The sequence below is a fragment of the Diaphorina citri genome, unplaced genomic scaffold, assembly GCF_000475195.1.
Source record: "Diaphorina citri unplaced genomic scaffold, Diaci psyllid genome assembly version 1.1 scaffold24, whole genome shotgun sequence".
NCBI classification, from domain to species: domain Eukaryota; kingdom Metazoa; phylum Arthropoda; class Insecta; order Hemiptera; family Psyllidae; genus Diaphorina; species Diaphorina citri.
Genome location: NW_007377462.1, coordinates 321,307 through 339,607, shown reverse-complemented (window position 1 = coordinate 339,607; position 18,301 = coordinate 321,307). Strand labels below are relative to the sequence as shown.

The window sequence follows — 18,301 nt, the reverse complement described above, 5'->3', positions numbered from 1 at the left end:
GTCCGATACTTTACAATCTCTATGTCGCCACAATAGCTGACAGTTTCCTTCCTGTAAATGGTCAAACATTTATTGGAATGTTTAATGGATGGACGAGAAAATAGAAGGACAATGAAATGAAAGTGAAAAGATTACAAAAGACAACTTGAATGGAAAGACGAGAAAATAGTAAAAACGAAGTAGACGAGAAAAAAATATGGAAAGTTATATTTATTACGCAATTTTATTTATAAAACGATGAAAAAAGAATAATCTGCCTTGCAGAATCTGAAAAATGTTGAAAGTGTTGAAACCACTAGAAAGGAGGAACAAAACCGAAATCTGCGACAAATATTCGCCTCGTGTGTCGTCGACTTAAAAACAGGAATTTCCATCCGGACCGGAAACTTGAGAAAAATTCATGTTTTCATTGTTTTCGTGTTTTTCAAAATTTATTCTGAGTATTCTGACGATCTAGAATTCCCACTCTGCCCGCTACTCCGGCATTTATCAATTTATCATTCTCACATTATCTATTCCGTGTTATCACTGCTGCTAGGCGTAATCAGGCACCTTCATAATACACGTTCCCATTTGGATCTTTTCGTTATCTTGTCACCATAGGTAATTCGGTTGGAACCAGCAAAATGCCCGCTATCAAAGCTGTGTGTGTCCTGAACAACGAACCGGTCAAGGGAACCATATTCTTCACCCAGGAGCATGCAGACAGTCCGGTGAAAGTGACCGGGGAAATCCAAGGCTTGGAAGAAGGTAAGAACAATCTAGCCTCTAAGAAAGGTGTGATGTAATCAAGGAAAACACTTACTTAGTTGGGGGTAAAGTTAAAATAGGACCAATATTTTTGTGGTAGATTTAAGAGTAATATAGGAATAGAGGAAAAAAAGTATAATGTTCCTCAAAGAAATGGTTCATGTTTTTTGGACATTCTGCTAAAAATTAGAGGTTTATGATTAGATTCAACTTAAAGGGCATCTAATCTGTCTGATTAAGACCAGACCTCTTGTAGTAAGTAGTGCTTTATTTAGACTGTCCACTTGGGACTTGAGAACCCTACTTATTGTATTGTATTGTATTTGAACAGTGAAGAGAGAGGGCCTGTATTGCAGGTAGATTTGGGAAATCACACATAACTAATGTGCTTTTCAAAGCATGTTGATCAGTGAAATTATTATGTTGAACCCAATTTTAAGGCGGGTAAGATTCGACATGTCTCCCAACTTGTTTTTCCTATCGGGTTTTCGATTAGATCGTTGCACGCATTGAAGCAAATTTCAGCACGATGCGATGTTTGGGCAAAAGTTCAGCTTCAAACGGGTGAAATTTACGCAAAAACGGGTGAAACGCAAAAAAACGAGGCAGGTACACCAAGGGTTAAATGCATAAAATGCTCAATACTAGGACGAGGGACTCGATCGGGTTAATCTCGAAGGATTACGTATCCCAGAGTTAACAGGAGATGTTATTTTTATATTTCATTTATTTTGATTTCAAAACTTCCCGGATTGAAGCAAGAGATTCCAAGAAGTCCTCATCTCATCGAGTTTACATAAATCAGTGGAGTAATCAGGAGACAATAAACCAGTGGACCACTTATGGACGACCTTACCGCTGAGAGTTAACATAGTGTGAAGGGTTTTCTTTTACGCCACCCATTTGATTTACACAGGACAGTATTTCTCCAACTCTGGATTAACTGAAAACTCTCTGTGGCATTAAGATCGAGCATAAGTGGCGTGGTTATCGGATCAAAAGCATACAGATTTCAGACGAAAAAGTGCAGCCCAGAGGTATCTTACAGAACCCCTATATAGTAATAATAACAATAATAATAATTAACTCTTGAGTGAAAGGTAACCACTAGGCGAGGTTAACCCCGGAGGCGCTCTCTACCACCTAACCCTTAGAGCTCCATTATTATGTGGTCAAATTCTCAAATAAATGAGGATAAAATTCCCTGCCTCGGCTGGGATCGAACCCACGCCCTCCTGTTTACCAGGCGAGCGCCGATAGTACATACCTTCGGTGCCGCCACTGCTCGATAATAAAAGCACGCATTAAGATACTTACTAAATACAAATAAAAAAAAGATACCTACTTAGGTACTTAGCCACAATAAAAAAAAAAATACGCGTCCATAAATTTCGTACAAATTTTTGGCCAGTCACTTTGAAATTTTAATTAGTCTTTGTGCCGAAGCCTGGCATAGGTAATATTACTTATTTAAAGAAGAAAAAATGTGCTAAAATGGGCTAAAAACAACTACTGGACACCTACTAGAAGTTTTTTTTTTTTTTACAAAAAAAAAAAAAAATCTTAATTTTTTTCCACCAGATGGTGGTTTAAATCTAATGAACTTCACGGTCTCTATTAATTTGTCAATTTTTCCCTCAGGTATTCCGCGCTATTCTGGACTACTACAAGGGTCAAGTGATCAAGTGTCCCCCTTCAGTCTCCGAACGGGCTGGTGCTCTCTCTGACACCCCTTAAAAAAAAAAGAGAGAGAGAGAGAGAGAGAGAGAGAGAGAGAGAGAGAGAGAGAGAGATTGGACGATTACGTTTTGCTTATTTGTCCTATAGGACCGCAACACGGATCTTTTGGGAACCCCTAACCTCTGGACTGTGAGTCTAGTCTGAAACTTTCATTGTGTCTCGTGCAAGGCACCAAGACAGTGCGTGCTGTGTTTGTCAGAGGGAACTGTAACTGCTAAGGTCTTATCGTCCCGAAATCGAAGAAAGAAGGAAGACAGGATAGGAGAAAGCCAGCCGTTAATTCCGAGAACGAAAATTATCCCATCAGGATAAAATCCGCCTCGGGCGGGAATCGAACCCGCGGCCTAGCGCTTACAAGGCAGACGCGCTACCAACTAAGCTAACTAGGCTGGCTGGTTTAATTTTTAACTAAGTAGAAAGCTAAGTCCACGTGTTACCTCTTAACTCGACGATTTTAATTGTATGTAGTTTATATCTACATACCTATCTAATAACTCTATTATTACTTAATTACCTAATTATTTCCAATTGCATTTTGTAAAATAATAATAAACTCATGATGGGAATTTGCTGATTAGTTTTAATTATTTACTCTGGGAAGATAGATTCAGTAAAATCGCAATTCAACACGAATTTCAGAATCTTCTGTAAATTAACGTTCACTCTATATTTGACTTGCATTGCAATTATTGTTGTAACAATACAGTACAATCAGGACTGGATATATCAAGCTTTTCCATATTATCAGGATTAGTGGAGATGACAAAATTACCATCAGTAGGTAATAATAATAATAACAACAACAACAACAGAACTAGTGGTTCAGAAATTAATAATACCTATAACATGAAAAATCTGGACTTACTTTAACGTATCTACCTAAACCTAACAAAAAGTTCCTGAATTATGACAAAATTGGTGAATATTATATTATTATTGCAAAGAACCACAAAGTACAAGAAAAAGAAGAATAGAGACAGATAAAATGAAATGTTGTAAGCGAGAGATGACAATCTCAAATCAAAAGCCGTGCTGTAGTGATTGACATGTACAAATTGGTGGATGTGTCAAATCACCCAATATACGATCGTATTTGGTTTACTAACTTGAAACAAAATGAAATGTTGAAGGAAATGAAGAAGTTTCCATTCCAGCCCTGCTTTCTAACATGCAGTTTAGCTACCAATAATTACACAAAGGTTTTCATGTGTGCCATTTTCATTTAACCCCTTGATCCTGCCCCCCACTTCTTCGGGGTGCTAAATTTGCCGAGTAAACAAAATGGAAAATTATACTCTGGTCGAATGGACGTGTGATGAAATTTATTAATTAGAGGCTTGTGTGAGCTTTGTACGATCAGGGCCGTACACAAAGGGGGGATCTGGTCACGTTGGCCTAGGGCCGAGGCTCCTCAAGGGGCTTGATACCAGCCGTATTTTCCCCTAAGAAGAAGAAAAATACAAAAATACAAATAGGTAGGTTCACTCAAAGAAAAAAAGGGACCAGCAAGCTTCAAGTTGTACCCATTTTCTCAGTGTACCTACCTAAAAGAGAAGTATGATTTGTGGGGAAAAAATGTTCAGAGGAATGGCCCTTTATTGGAATTAGTCCCTGGGGCCGTTTAGGCTGCAACCGGCCCTATTTACAATATAGTTTGAGCTCTACTGTGTACTTTAATTTGAACAGAACTCTTTGTTCAATTTATTTCTAACTACAAATTTATTTCGAAGGACTTTGGCTGGATGCATTAGTATTTTGAGCGTCGACAGATTTGGGTATACACACAAAGCCTCTTAAGGAATTAGTCTGGAAATAAATCCTCTTCTATTTGATTCAGCAGAAGTTGAAAATCAGGAAGAAATCAGGATGAAAGAGCCACAGAAGGAGAAGGAAGAGGTTTTGGGGAGGAGGAAGAAAAGGAAAAGGACCAACTATGAACAGAGATCAGGAGGAGAAAAGGGGGAGAAGAAGAGAAAGAGGAAAAGAGATTAGGAGAGAGAAGTGAAATAGTTCATTTTCTAGTTTCATGCCTTTCAGGTTGAAAATTATTTCAACTGCACAAATTCAAAGCCTGGCGTAGGCTTTATTGGACATCAAACGAAAGACATTCGGAAAATTAGAGGAAATTGGGCATTAGAACTTCTGACGAATTTCAAAAGCACGTCTATTTAGGATGCTTTGTTCAATCAAAAGGGTATCACTGTGAGTTTAATTGACTAATTAGACAGACTTTAGACTGAATTGGGCACGAAATGTCTATAGGTGAACCTAGTTTAGAGAAGTAGGCAGGTCTGGAAATTCCGATATAGGTAGAATAGAATGTACCTCATTTATATTGCTAGGATGATATGGAGGACAGGTAGGACACTTATTAAGGGAAGCTTATTGCCGAATATGGGGTAACACCCTCGTCACTAAAAAACCTTAGTAGTTTTACAGAGAAGTTAAACCTCTATTAGGGTATACACACAAAGCCTCTTAAGGAATTAGTCTGGAAATAAATCCTCTTCTATTTGATTCAGCAGAAGTTGAAAATCAGGAAGAAAGTGTTAGAGCCACGGAAGGAGAAGGAAGAGGTTTAGGGAGGAGAAAGAAATGGAAAAGGACCAACTATGAACAAGGTTTTTTTATTTGTTCAAGGTTTTTTTTACATAGGTTATTTAAACTATACCTATGAAATATATAAGATCTTGTTTAGACTGCGGGAGTAAAGAGACTTTTCAGTCTCATTCTGGCAGGATAAACAAGGTATATTCTATTCTATTTTATTCTGTGAACAGAGATCAGGAGGAGAAGAGAAAGAGGAAAAGAGATTAGGAGAGAGAAGTGAAATAGTTCATTTTCCAGTTTCATACCTTTAAGGTTGAAAATTATTTCGACTGCACAAATTCAAAGCCTGGCGTAGGCTTTATTGGACATCAAACGAAAGACATTCGGAAAATTAGAGGAAATTGGGCATTAGAACTTTTGACGAATTTCAAAAGCATGTCTATTTAGGATGCTTTGTTCAATCAAAAGGGTATCACTGTGAGTTTAATTAACTAATTAGACAGACTTTAGACTGAATTCGGCACGAAATGTCTGAAGGTCTGGAAATTCCGATATACCTACCTAGGTGGACAGGTAGGGCACTTATTAAGGGTACCCTATTGCCGAATATGGGGTAACACCCTCGTCACTAAAAAACCTTAGCAGTTTTACAGAGAAGTACAGACAGTGGTATAGGTAGGTATAAGGTACTAGGTATAGCAAAGAAATTTAAAAGTATTTTTAAGTTTTCGGTATTTTTCAAACATTACCTAATGTTCTAAAATTAAAACCTCCATGTTTCTTTCATCAATGCAATTACAAATGAATTTTCATGTATTATGCGTTTTTGCACTTTGCCAATAAATTTACAATAAATACCTAGGCACCTATATGCTGTGCAGATTTTCGCTGTCTTATTACTTATTACCTACCTATTGGATATTTTAAACGGGACAGATAGGCTATTCATATTGTTTAAGCCCCTAGGCACAATCATTATGTATTGTGTCCATTTAGACACTAATAGGCCCAAATAAATTGGCACAAAAGTGGATGCAAAAAATCTTTTGTTTGATCTGGGAAGATATCAGAAAGAAATTTGCCAAAATCTCCTACATGGATGGAGTATGATAAAAATTCTACTTAACCCAGATTTTTCAATTGTTTTTAATAATTAGGTAATTAATCTAATCCTTTTCAGTGTGGTGCCCATGGAAAATCCTAGCATCCTGTCTTCCTTCTCTCTTCGATTTCGGGACGATAAGACCATAGCAGTTACAGTTCCCTCTGTCAAACCTCTTAAAAAAAATCTCTATTAAACTGAAACTCAAGATGTACAGAAACCTACTCATTTTTAAAAATCTACAGACAGTGGTAGGTAGGTAAGGTACTAGGTATAGCAAAGAATTTGAAAGTATTTTCAAGTTTTCGGTATTTTTCAAACATTACCTAATGTTCTAAAATTAAAGCCTCAATCTTTCTTTCATCAATGCAATTACAAATGAATCTTTGTGTATTATGCGTTTTTGCACTTTGCCAATAAATTTGCAATAAATAGGCACCTATGCTGTGCAGATTTTCGCTGTCTTATTACCTACCTATTGGATATTTTAAACGGGACAGATAGGCTATTCATATTGTTTAAGCCCCTAGGCACAATCATTATGTATTGTGTCCATTTAGACACTAATAGGAAATAGGCCCAAATAAATTGGCACAAAAGTGGATGCAAAAAATCTTTTGTTTGATCTGGGAAGATATCAGAAAGAAATTTGCCAATATCTCTTACATGGATGGAGTAAGATAAAAATTCTACTTAACCCAGATTTTTCAATAATTGATTTATTTTTAACAATTAGGTAATTAATCTAATCCTTTTCAGTGTGGTGCCCATGGAAAATTCTAGTACATCTCCTCCAGGTAAAACCGGGCCCCAAATAGCGCAATAATCAACGGGCGGGGCCAGGAAGTATAATTAAAATCAATATAAAACATAATAAAAATCAAATGATAAACGTAAAAATTCAATAAAATTCTGAAAAACAAATGAAATTTTTTAGGGATTAGTTAGATGGAAAGGTACTTGAGTTTTCCAATTTTTCCGGGCCCCAAATAGCGCAATAATCAACGGGCGGGGCCAGGAAGTATAATTAAAATCAATATAAAACATAATAAAAATCAAATGATAAATGTAAAAATTCAATAAAATTCTGAAAAACAAATGAAAATTTTTAGGGATTAGTTAGATGGAAAGGTACTTGAGTTTTCCAATTTTTAACTGCTTGGTACATACCAGGAAATTACGTGACTGTTCTACATTGTAAATCCAAAGAAAAACGGGAAGTCAACTTTCAAAAAATTAAGGCATGAATGATAACAGAAATATCTAAACTAAATGACAATAAAAAGAAAAGTTAGTCACAATAAACTAACAACAAAATTCGACAAAATCTTCAAAATCTGTAGGTAGATGTAGGTACCTATTTGGTTTGGAAAATCTAATTAGGGAACCAAAAATATTCGGTCTAACAAAAGGAAAAAATAGGTAATAAATATAACTAGGTAGGTACTAGTTTTGTTCAAACTATAGATATTCATAACATCTGTAAAAAACAAATATTGTTAAAAACAAGAACCAAAAATCAAAACCCACCTTCAAAAAATTCAAAGTCTGAGGTTGTAAAAATGCAAAAGACTCAAAAAGAGTTCAAAATTGGTTTAAAGTTTTAAAGTTCCAAGCGGCGTGGCGTGGAGGCACAAATCCGTTATAAACACGTAAAAAATTTCGTTCAAAAGTCTCAAAAATCGGGAAAACGAGATTTTTTCACTCCGTGCACAAAACTGAGAAAACACAAGAACGTGCGTGGCAGACGAAACGTAGCACACTGACTGAAGAAAAACGTGAAATTTTGAAAATCCTTCTCACGAAAAAGTCAACTTTTCCCGAAGTCCGATTCGGGAAACTCCGCGACTTTGCCGAACCAAAGGGAAACCCTGCCCCATTCGGTGAAAACGGGAGTCTTAAACCGCCCCGAAAAAAACTGAGACCACACAAGGACGTGCGTGGCAGACGAAACGTAGCACACTGACTGAAGAAAAAAGTGAAATTTTGAAAATCCTTCTCGCGAAAAAGTCAACTTTTCCCGAAGTCCGTTTCGGGAAACTCCGCGACTTTTCCGAACCAAAGAGAAACCCTGCCCCCATTCGGTGAAAACGGGAGTCTTAAACCGCCCCGAATTTTCCGCGTTTCAAATTTTCCTTTATAGTCATGGTTAATGGCAAACGGCAGAGTGGGCGAGATTGAAAATGTTGTCAACCTTCTCGCTGGTACTTTACCGGCCCTGCGACAGCCTTTGTCAGAAAGAAGCAGCTTTCATTTCAAGTTCAACATTTTGGAACAGAAAACGTCGAAAATTTGTCTCTATCTACTTACATATACCTACCTAGTAGGTACTTGCGTTCTTTGTTCAATTTTAGAACAAACTCATCACGTTACCCTACGATACCAGTAAGGATTACGCCTATCCAAAATACCTAAAAGGTGTAGATTTTCATTAGCAGGAATAATAATAATCTAGGCAGATTTTCATGAGTAGAAAAGTTGACAAAAAATTCATTTCACTAGTTCTGAAAGGATCTAAATTATTCTAAATGGACTAAATCACATGAAACAATATCGTTGGGTGGAAGAACTCATTATTGAATATGGGCAAAATTCATAGGAAGATACAACATACAACAGAAGATAGTAATCATTCACTGATAATATGGTCTGCTTTCTGATGAATGAAGAAAGTGGAACAAGCGAAGATTGAAGAAGAGAGCAGCGAGAAAATTGAATGAATTATGGATGAAGTAGAAATGGAGATAAAAAAGCACTAAAAATACAAGAAGTAGCAATGTAAGAAAACATGAGTAAGCTGAGTGGAAGAAACATGGACTGCACAATACTTGGCTTGGAATTAAATTGAAAAAAAAAATAAATAAAAATAGAATTAGACATAATAATCAAATTCAGATAAAACTAGTAATATCTTTATCAGGACAATTCGATTATTAGTATTTTATATTGGTAAGCTTTCGATGTCACTCAGCACAGGACATCATCTTCAGACCAAGATAGATGTTGACTCTATCGCAGCAGGAGTAGAAGTGAGGAAATTATATGGTATCGGAATAGATCACCTATGTCAAGCAACGTTAAGTGTGGCTGGTACTTGGAATAGGCCACAAGGGTGGAACTTTGAACCCTCTGATCGTATGATAAAATTTCAAATTAGTGGAGATGCCAAAATCACCTCAGAAGATTTTTTCCTTGAAAACTTATGTTCTCTACTGAAATAACTATGTATTTGTCTGCCAGCAAAACGATTACATTCATAGAAGGAATTTTTAATTGTGTTGAGCATTAAATGCTTGTCACAAATGTCCTTCCTCGCTTGATAAACTAGGTACGCTAAATTTAATGACTTGACTGGGACTCGAACCACCAACCTCCAGATCCAGAGTCCACCGTGCTAACCACTACACCACTGAGGTTGGTACATTCATAAAAATTAGGCGGATAGGCACACGATGTCCCTTCAGATCACAGAAGTTAAGCTACGACGACCGTGACTTGTGTTTGGAACGGTGACCTACTGTGTTTACCTACAGGTGAGATTTCGAGGAAGAAAAGGGATCTAAGTGTTATGAAGGATTATGTAAAATGTAAAATAAGCTCAAAAGTATAAACTGTAAGGAGCACACTTGAAAAAGGGAGGAAAAAATGTAGAAAAAATGATATGATAATAAAAATAATATTTTATACATTTTCTGACCTCCAATGCCGACACATTCCCTTGTGAGGGCAAAATGTTGTAAAACTTTTATTACCTTTATTCTTGTGGTGGCTACCTTGATGGGATATGATGGGTGGCATGTGTTATCATCACGATGACTTGAGCTGCATGCGGTCTAGCCCCGCAGAAGAGGATATAAAGTTTATCTCTGCCCCTTCAAAATTTCTTGACAAACCCGGCCCTGGTTCAATTTCTGAAAACAACATTACGTCACAAGTCACAACCATGTACATATTATAAGGGTGCAATGTTTTTTCTAAGGTTTTTCTTCTGTAATATTACGTCAGACCTTTTGCAAAGTTTTGGTACCTAATAGGTACTTAGTGCTTACTGAAACCGCGGGCTTGGTATTTATTGATAGTTTATTGACGAAATACTATTTATTTTAGGTCTACCTAACTGTACCTAGCATATATATGTATTATTATTACCTATATGATTTTATCGTCAACAACGGTGGCTCTCGACAGGATAAAAATATAAATTGGTTCTTATCTTTAAATTTGGGAAACCTATAAATAACAAATCATCTTTTGTGACAGTTATGACTCAGAAGAAGTCAAGAAGACACCTTTGAAACGTCACGTCACTTTGCATTGATGAATTTTCCTGGAAAAGAAAACTCTCATCCCTCTTCTCTCTCCCTTTATCCTCACCCCCACCCTGTCCTCTAAGTAAGTATTCCTTCCACATCCCCCCACCACTCTCTGCTTCCTCAGGAACATAACAAAGTCTCCTGGTGATCATTAGGGAAAGAAATAATAATACCTAATAATATTTGAGTCGAAGGGAAATTACTATGACCTTTAGAAGCCCCGTGTAAAGAGTACGAGTATTCGGTACAGAGGTCTTCGATTCTACAAACGGTTACTAGTAGGTAAGTGAAACTGCCTTGGAGAAAAATCAGATGGCGGTATAAAATTTACAATAGGAAGAATTATCAGAAAAAATAATAGGTAATACTAATACCTACTCATTCTTTAGTAGGTATGTTTCCATGTCCTCGAGCACTCTAGAGACTATTAAAAGGCATTATTATCAAAAGTCCAACTGTAAAATTTTTGTAGCCCAATGTGCCAAAACCAAAAATGTCAGCCCAAAGCCACCCTAAGGCTGACTGAGAGGCTGACGAACCCATCTGAACAAGGGAAAAGGCGAAGATGATGAAGAAGAATTTTTTTTTCCTTTTCCTACAAGGAATCGAACCCGGACATCCTCTCTTTTGGACGCAAGTACCAAGCAGGTCCTCGAGTTTCTGCTAAATGAATTTTCAACTCGGTAGTGAGATTTGAGTGTAATTCTATAGAAATTCTGACGAGTTTTAGAGTTGGAAAAAGAAAATTTTTGAAAGCCTATAGAAAAATTTTTTACAGAATTATCTGCCCCAGGTACCTACCACTACATGATGTATTAAATACCTACCTAATCTATGAATTTTAATTTTTATCTATCATTGGTAGTATCTTTTTGGGGTGCCATCTCTAAATCAGTGGGCGAAAGAATGAGATAGCCAAAAGCCAAATTGCAAAAGCCGCAAATTCAAATATGCAGCAGTGTTTACAGATGACGTGTTGTGGCTTATTTTCCCAAACCTTTGTCTCCACAGGGGTGAACCCAATTTTCAGTCATGTCATGTCATAATGTGTGAGACCTCAGAGCTCTATTAACTATTAGCCACACAATGTTTCGTTTTTTAGGTACCTAAAGAGTACTATGGCATAGGTACCTAAATTCCAATATTTAAGGGAACAACCGTCTGTCCGGTTAGAAAACCTAATTTCATGGTAAATCGCAAATCGTTTGCCGAATTTTCTTGGTACCTACCTTAGCAAGAGCCTAGCCCTTAACTATTTTATTTCTGGTCAACATTTGATGAAGGTATTTAAAGCTTGTGTCCAACAAACTACCTATTTCTAACGCACTAAGCAGGGCATAAAGAGATTGGAAATGCCAGCCTAGTTAGGATAAAATCCGCCCCGGGCGGGAATCGAACCCGCGGCCTAGCGCTTACAAGGCAGACGCACTACCAACCAAGCTAACTAGGCTGGCTTGTTGTGCTTTAATTTTCGGACGGTTTGTCCGATTTTAATGAAATTGAGCTAGTAGCTCAACACGGACCTGAGGGGAATGGGCTAATTCGGTATACCTATTTTGACCTCCGTCGGTCCTTCTAGGAGGAACCGTAAAGAAATGGAAAATGGTTGAGTATTTACTCGTACTAGGTTCTCGATGGCCGCGGGTTCGATTCCCGCCCGGGGCGGATTTTATCCTGATGGGATAATGTTCGTTCTCGGAACGTCTGGCTTTCTCCTACCCTGTCTTCCTTCTCTCTTCGATTTCGGGACGATAAGACCATAGCAGTTACAGTTCCCTCTGTCAAACCTCTTATAATAAAAAAAAGAGATTGGACGATTACGTTTTGCTTATTTGTCCTATAGGACCGCAACACGTATCTTTTGGGAACCCCTAACCCCTGGACTGTGAGTCTAGTCTGAAACTGTCTTTGTGTCTCGTGCAAGGCACCAAGACAGTGCGTGCTGTACAGTTATGTGTCTGTCTTCTCTCTCGTAAATTGAGAACGATAAGAATTATCATAAAATAAGGTATGTGTCTGTTTTCTCTCTCGTAAATTGAGAACGAAAAGAATTATCAAAAAAGGGGGGGGGGGGGGCTTATGAAAAAGTATCTTAGAAGGGGTATGGAAGAGGCTTTTCCGCCCCGAAATTTCCCTAGTGCTACCTTTACTCCCTCATTTAATGTGGAAGATAAGAATCTACCGACATATCAACATGAATAGGTAAGTAATCTTTTGAACTTTGATGTACGAGAAGGTAGACTATTAGTTATTATTATAGTAGTTAGTTAGTTATACTTGTAAGTTCTACCTCTATTATGAACACCACTCACGCTCAGACCGTCCGATAGACTGCAGTCTGTCAGACGGTCTGTAATAAGCTCGTCCATCTTGTGGTAGCCCTTTTTAAACCCTAAGCAATGAAAGACACCTCAAAAACCGTAGGTATAAATTTACCTGTAGTTACCTACTTATGTAGGGCATGTTTTTAGTATACTCTGTAGGAAAAAGACTGCCAGGAGACATTCTACACCTGAGTGCAAGCACCCTCGAGGTAGTATCCATGGTATTCCATAGTTCATAATGATAATTATAGGCACGTTTTGTGCGATTCTGGTAAAAGTCGAGACTTTGGAAATGTCGTGTGAATAAATCTTTTGCTCCACTTAGACCTATGCCGATGCCGTATGCCATTATCAAACCGTTTTATGTACAAAGTTGTCTGCTTTGTTTAAAAAAACGCACACGAAATTCGTTTTCTAAATGAGAGAGGAGTTTTTCAATTTTAACGTTTCACGAAAAATAATAATTAGACCAATTTTATTATAATATACGAACGTAGGTATGAAGCCTTTGGCCAGCCACTCACTATCAGGTAGATCTGAGAGGTAGGTACACCTGATTAAGTGCGCCTGTCAGTGTCAGGTCTACCCGATACCTGAGGAGCACATCACACAGGCGGACCTTTGTTTGTAGTATGGGTCGGGAATCGGGATGGGGTTTTCTAGGTCTGGTAAAAGGCGAGCACAGGTTTAGCAACGCATCTCCGAATCTACGTTGTTCCATCAAGACCCGATCTAGATGTGTTTCTACTTTCTACTTATAATATTCTGCAAATTTTTAGACCTGAAGGAAGTTAGATTTCAATTTTTAGTTTTTTAGCAATTTTGGTGTTTTGGGGGTCCCGTAACGGGAGTGGTTTTTTTAATACTGCAAATTTTCAACTCCCCTCATCACTCAGACAGCTTCGGCACTGTGTTATCATTAATAATATTGTTATACCAATCCTATTTTCACACTCAAACAATACAAAACGATGTTTCATGCGATGATTATTCACATTCAGGAAAGAGGGAGAGATTTGTGTTTTCGCGAGCATTCGAAATATTTTGCCGAGTTTTCAATAGAAATACTCGTCTCCCTTGAAAAACAATGATTGGACTCAAGAATAGTACAAATGAGACTGTGCCTGACTGTGGACTACTATGGAGTTATTGATGGCAATTGTTATCTTGGTAATGATTATAGTGGTTGTGGATTATTATAATGGTCATGCCAAATGAGGTGAGATATAAAATTGAGGTTTAATTTTTAACTAAGTCGAAAACTAAGTCCACGTTTTACCTTTTAACTCGACGATTTTAATTGTATGTAGTTTATATATACATACCTATCTAATAACTCCATTATTACTTAATTACCTAATTAATTTCAATTGCATTTTGTAAAATAATAATAAACTCATGATGGGAATTTGCTGATTAGTTTTAATTATTCACTCTGTGAAGATAGATTCAGTAAAATCGCAATTCAACATGAATTAAAGAATCTTCTGTAAATTAAAGTTTACCCTATATTTGACTTGCATTGCAATTATTGTTGTAACAGTAACAATACAGTACAATCAGGACTGGATATAGGTATGGTGAGCTTTTCCATATTATCAGGATTAGTGGAGATGACAAAATTACCATCAGTAATAATAATAACAACAACAACAACAACAACAGAACTAGTGGTTCAGAAATTAATAATACCTATTACATGAAAAATCTGGACTTACTTTAACGTATCTACCTAAACCTAACAAAAAGTTCCTGAATTATGACAAAATTGGTAAATATTATTGCAAAGAACCACATAGTACAAGAAAAAGAAGAACAGAGACAGATAAAATGAAATGTTGTAAGCGAGAGATGACAATCTCGAATCGAAAGCCGTGCATGAATAAATTGGTGGATGTGTCAAATCACCCAATATACAATCGTATTTGGTTTATATACTAACTTGAAACAAAATGAAATGTTGAAGGAAATGAAGAAGTTTCCATTCCAGCCCTGGTTTCTAACATGCAGTTTAGCTACCAATAATTACACAAAGGTTTTCATGTGTGCCATTTTCATTTAACCCCTTGATCCTTCCTCCCACCTCTTCGGGGTGCTAAATTTGCCGAGTAAACAAAATGGAAAATTATACTCTGGTCGAATGGACGTGTGATGAAATTTATTAATTAGAGGCTTGTGTGAGCTTTGTACAATCAGGGCCGTACACAAAGGGGGGGGATCTGGTCCCGTTGGCCCTGAAGAAAGTGGAACAAGCGAAGATTGAAGAAGAGAGCAGCGAGAAAATTGAATGAATTATGGATGAAGTAGAAATGGAGATAAAAAAAAGCACTAAAAATACAAGAAGTAGCAATGTAAGAAAACATGAGTAAGCTGAGTGGAAGAAACATGGACTGCACAATACTTGGCTTGGAATTAAATTGAAAAAAAAAATAAATAAAAATAGAATTAGACATAATAATCAAATTCAGATAAAACTAGTAATATCTTTATCAGGACAATTCGATTATTAGTATTTTATATTGGTAAGCTTTCGATGTCACTCAGCACAGGACATCATCTTCAGACCAAGATAGATGTTGACTCTATCGCAGCAGGAGTAGAAGTGAGGAAATTATATGGTATCGGAATAGATCACCTATGTCAAGCAACGTTAAGTGTGGCTGGTACTTGGAATAGGCCACAAGGGTGGAACTTTGAACCCTCTGATCGTATGATAAAATTTCAAATTAGTGGAGATGCCAAAATCACCTCAGAAGATTTTTTCCTTGAAAACTTATGTTCTCTACTGAAATAACTATGTATTTGTCTGCCAGCAAAACGATTACATTCATAATAATTAGGCGGATAGGCACACGATGTCCCTTCAGATCACAGAAGTTAAGCTACGACGACCCTGACTTGTGTTCACTCAAGGGGCTTGATACCAGCCGTATTTTCCCCTAAGAAGAAGAAAAATACAAAAATACAAATAGGTAGGTTCACTCAAAGATTTACCTACAGGTGAGATTTCGAGGAAGAAAAGGGATCTAAGTGTTATGAAGGATTATGTAAAATGTAAAATAAGCTCAAAAGTATAAACTGTAAGGAGCACACTTGAAAAAGGGAGGAAAAAATGTAGAAAAAATGATATGATAATAAAAATAATATTTTATACATTTTCTGACCTCCAATGCCGACACATTCCCTTGTGAGGGCAAAATGTTGTAAAACTTTTATTACCTTTATTCTTGTGGTGGCTACCTTGATGGGATATGATGGGTGGCATGTGTTATCATCACGATGACTTGAGCTGCATGCGGTCTAGCCCCGCAGAAGAGGATATAAAGTTTATCTCTGCCCCTTCAAAATTTCTTGACAAACCCGGCCCTGGTTCAATTTCTGAAAACAACATTACGTCACAAGTCACAACCATGTACATATTATAAGGGTGCAATGTTTTTTCTAAGGTTTTTCTTCTGTATTATTACGTCAGACCTTTTGCAAAGTTTTGGTACCTAATAGGTACTTAGTGCTTACTGAAACCGCGGGCTTGGTATTTATTGATAGTTTATTGACGAAATACTATTTATTTTAGGTCTACCTAACTGTACCTAGCATATATATGTATTATTATTACCTATATGATTTTATCGTCAACAACGGTGGCTCTCGACAGGATAAAAATATAAATTGGTTCTTATCTTTAAATTTGGGAAACCTATAAATAACAAATCATCTTTTGTGACAGTTATGACTCAGAAGAAGTCAAGAAGACACCTTTGAAACGTCACGTCACTTTGCATTGATGAATTTTCCTGGAAAAGTTTACCTACAGGTGAGATTTCGAGGAAGAAAAGGGATCTAAGTGTTATGAAGGATTATGTAAAATGTAAAATAAGCTCAAAAGTATAACCTGTAAGGAGCACACTTAAAAAAGGGAGGAAAAAATGCAGAAAAAAATGATATGATAATAAAAATAATATTTTATACATTTTCTGACCTCCAATGCCGACACATTCCCTTGTGAGGGCAAAATGTTGTAAAACTTTTATTACCTTTATTCTTATCGTGGCTACCTTGATGGGATATGATGGGTGGCATGTGTTATCATCATGATGACTTGAGCTGCATGCGGTCTAGCTTCACAGAAGAGGGTATGAAGTTTATCTCTGCCCCTTCAAAATTTCTTGACAAACCCGGCCCTGGTTCGATTTCTGAAAACAACATTACGTCACAAGTCACAACCATGTACATTATTGTACATATTATAAGGGTGCAATGTTTTTTCAAAGGTTTTTCTTCTGTAATATTACGTCAGACCTTTTGCAAAGTTTTGGTACCTAATACGTACTTAGTGCTTACTGAAACCGCGGGCTTGGTATTTATTGATAGTTTATTGACGAAATACTATTTAGAGTATTTAGGTCTACCTAACTGTACCTAGCATATTATTACCTATATGATTTTATCGTCAACAACGGTGGCTCTCGACAGGATAAAAATATAAATTCTTATCTTTAAATTTGGGAAACCTAAATAACAAAAATCATCTTTTGTGACAGTTATGACTCAGAAGAAGTGGTTGGGTGGAAGAGCTCCTTTCGGAGAATCCTGCCACATTAAATAAAGCCTGGAAAAAAAGAAGACACCTTTGAAACGTCACGTTACTTTGCATTGATGAATTTTCCTGGAAAAAAAAACTCTCATCCCTCTTCTCTCTCCCTTTATCCTCACCCCCACCCTGTCCTCTAAGTAAGTATTCCTTCCACATCCCCCCACCACTCTCTGCTTCCTCAGGAACATAACAAAGTCTCCTGGTGATCATTAGGGAAAGAAATAATAATACCTAATAATATTTGAGTCGAAGGGAAATTACTATGACCTTTAGAAGCCCGTGCAAAGAGTACGAGTATTCGGTACAGAGGTCTTCGATTCTACAAACGGTTACTAGTAGGTAAGTGAAACTGCCTTGGAGAAAAATCAGATGGCGGTATAAAATTTACAATAGGAAGAATTATCAGAAAAAATAATAGGTAATACCTACTCATTCTTTAGTATATGTTTCCATGTCCTCGAGCACTCTAGAGACTATTAAGGCATTATTATCAAAAGTCCAACTGTAAAATTTTTGTAGCCAAATGTGCCTAAACCAAAAATGTCAGCCCAAAGCCACCCTAGGGCTGACTGAGAGGCTGACGAACCCATCTGAACAAGGGAAAAGGCGAAGATGATGAAGAAGAAAATTTTACCCTTTTTTTCCTTTTCCTACAAGGAATCGAACCCGGACATCCTCTCCTTTGGACGCAAGTACCAAGCAGGTCCTCGAGTTTCTGCTAAATGAATTTTCAATTGTCCCCCTGAGAGGACTACCGACTGTGCCAGGGCTTTTGTCTGTTGACATTTTAAATGCCGTTGTACTGTGACGAAACTGGCCTAATCAATTTAAATGGCGGAGAGGAGGAGGCGGGAGAGAGGGAGGGGTGATAAAATGCTTTTTTATGAAGTGAGATGACATTTAGGCGCCCCTATTCTTCTCGATACCC

General features: G+C 37.2%; 2 protein-coding genes across 2 annotated transcripts in view; both read left to right on the top strand.

The window, feature by feature from the left end:
• LOC103509832 (BTB/POZ domain-containing protein 10) overlaps positions 1 to 18,301 on the top strand; it is a 56,449-nt gene that overhangs the window by 8,936 nt on the left and 29,212 nt on the right. The window lies entirely within an intron of this gene.
• The window catches only part of LOC113467655 (BTB/POZ domain-containing protein 10-like), a 43,735-nt gene that overhangs the window by 4,647 nt on the left and 20,787 nt on the right, over positions 1 to 18,301 (top strand). The window lies entirely within an intron of this gene.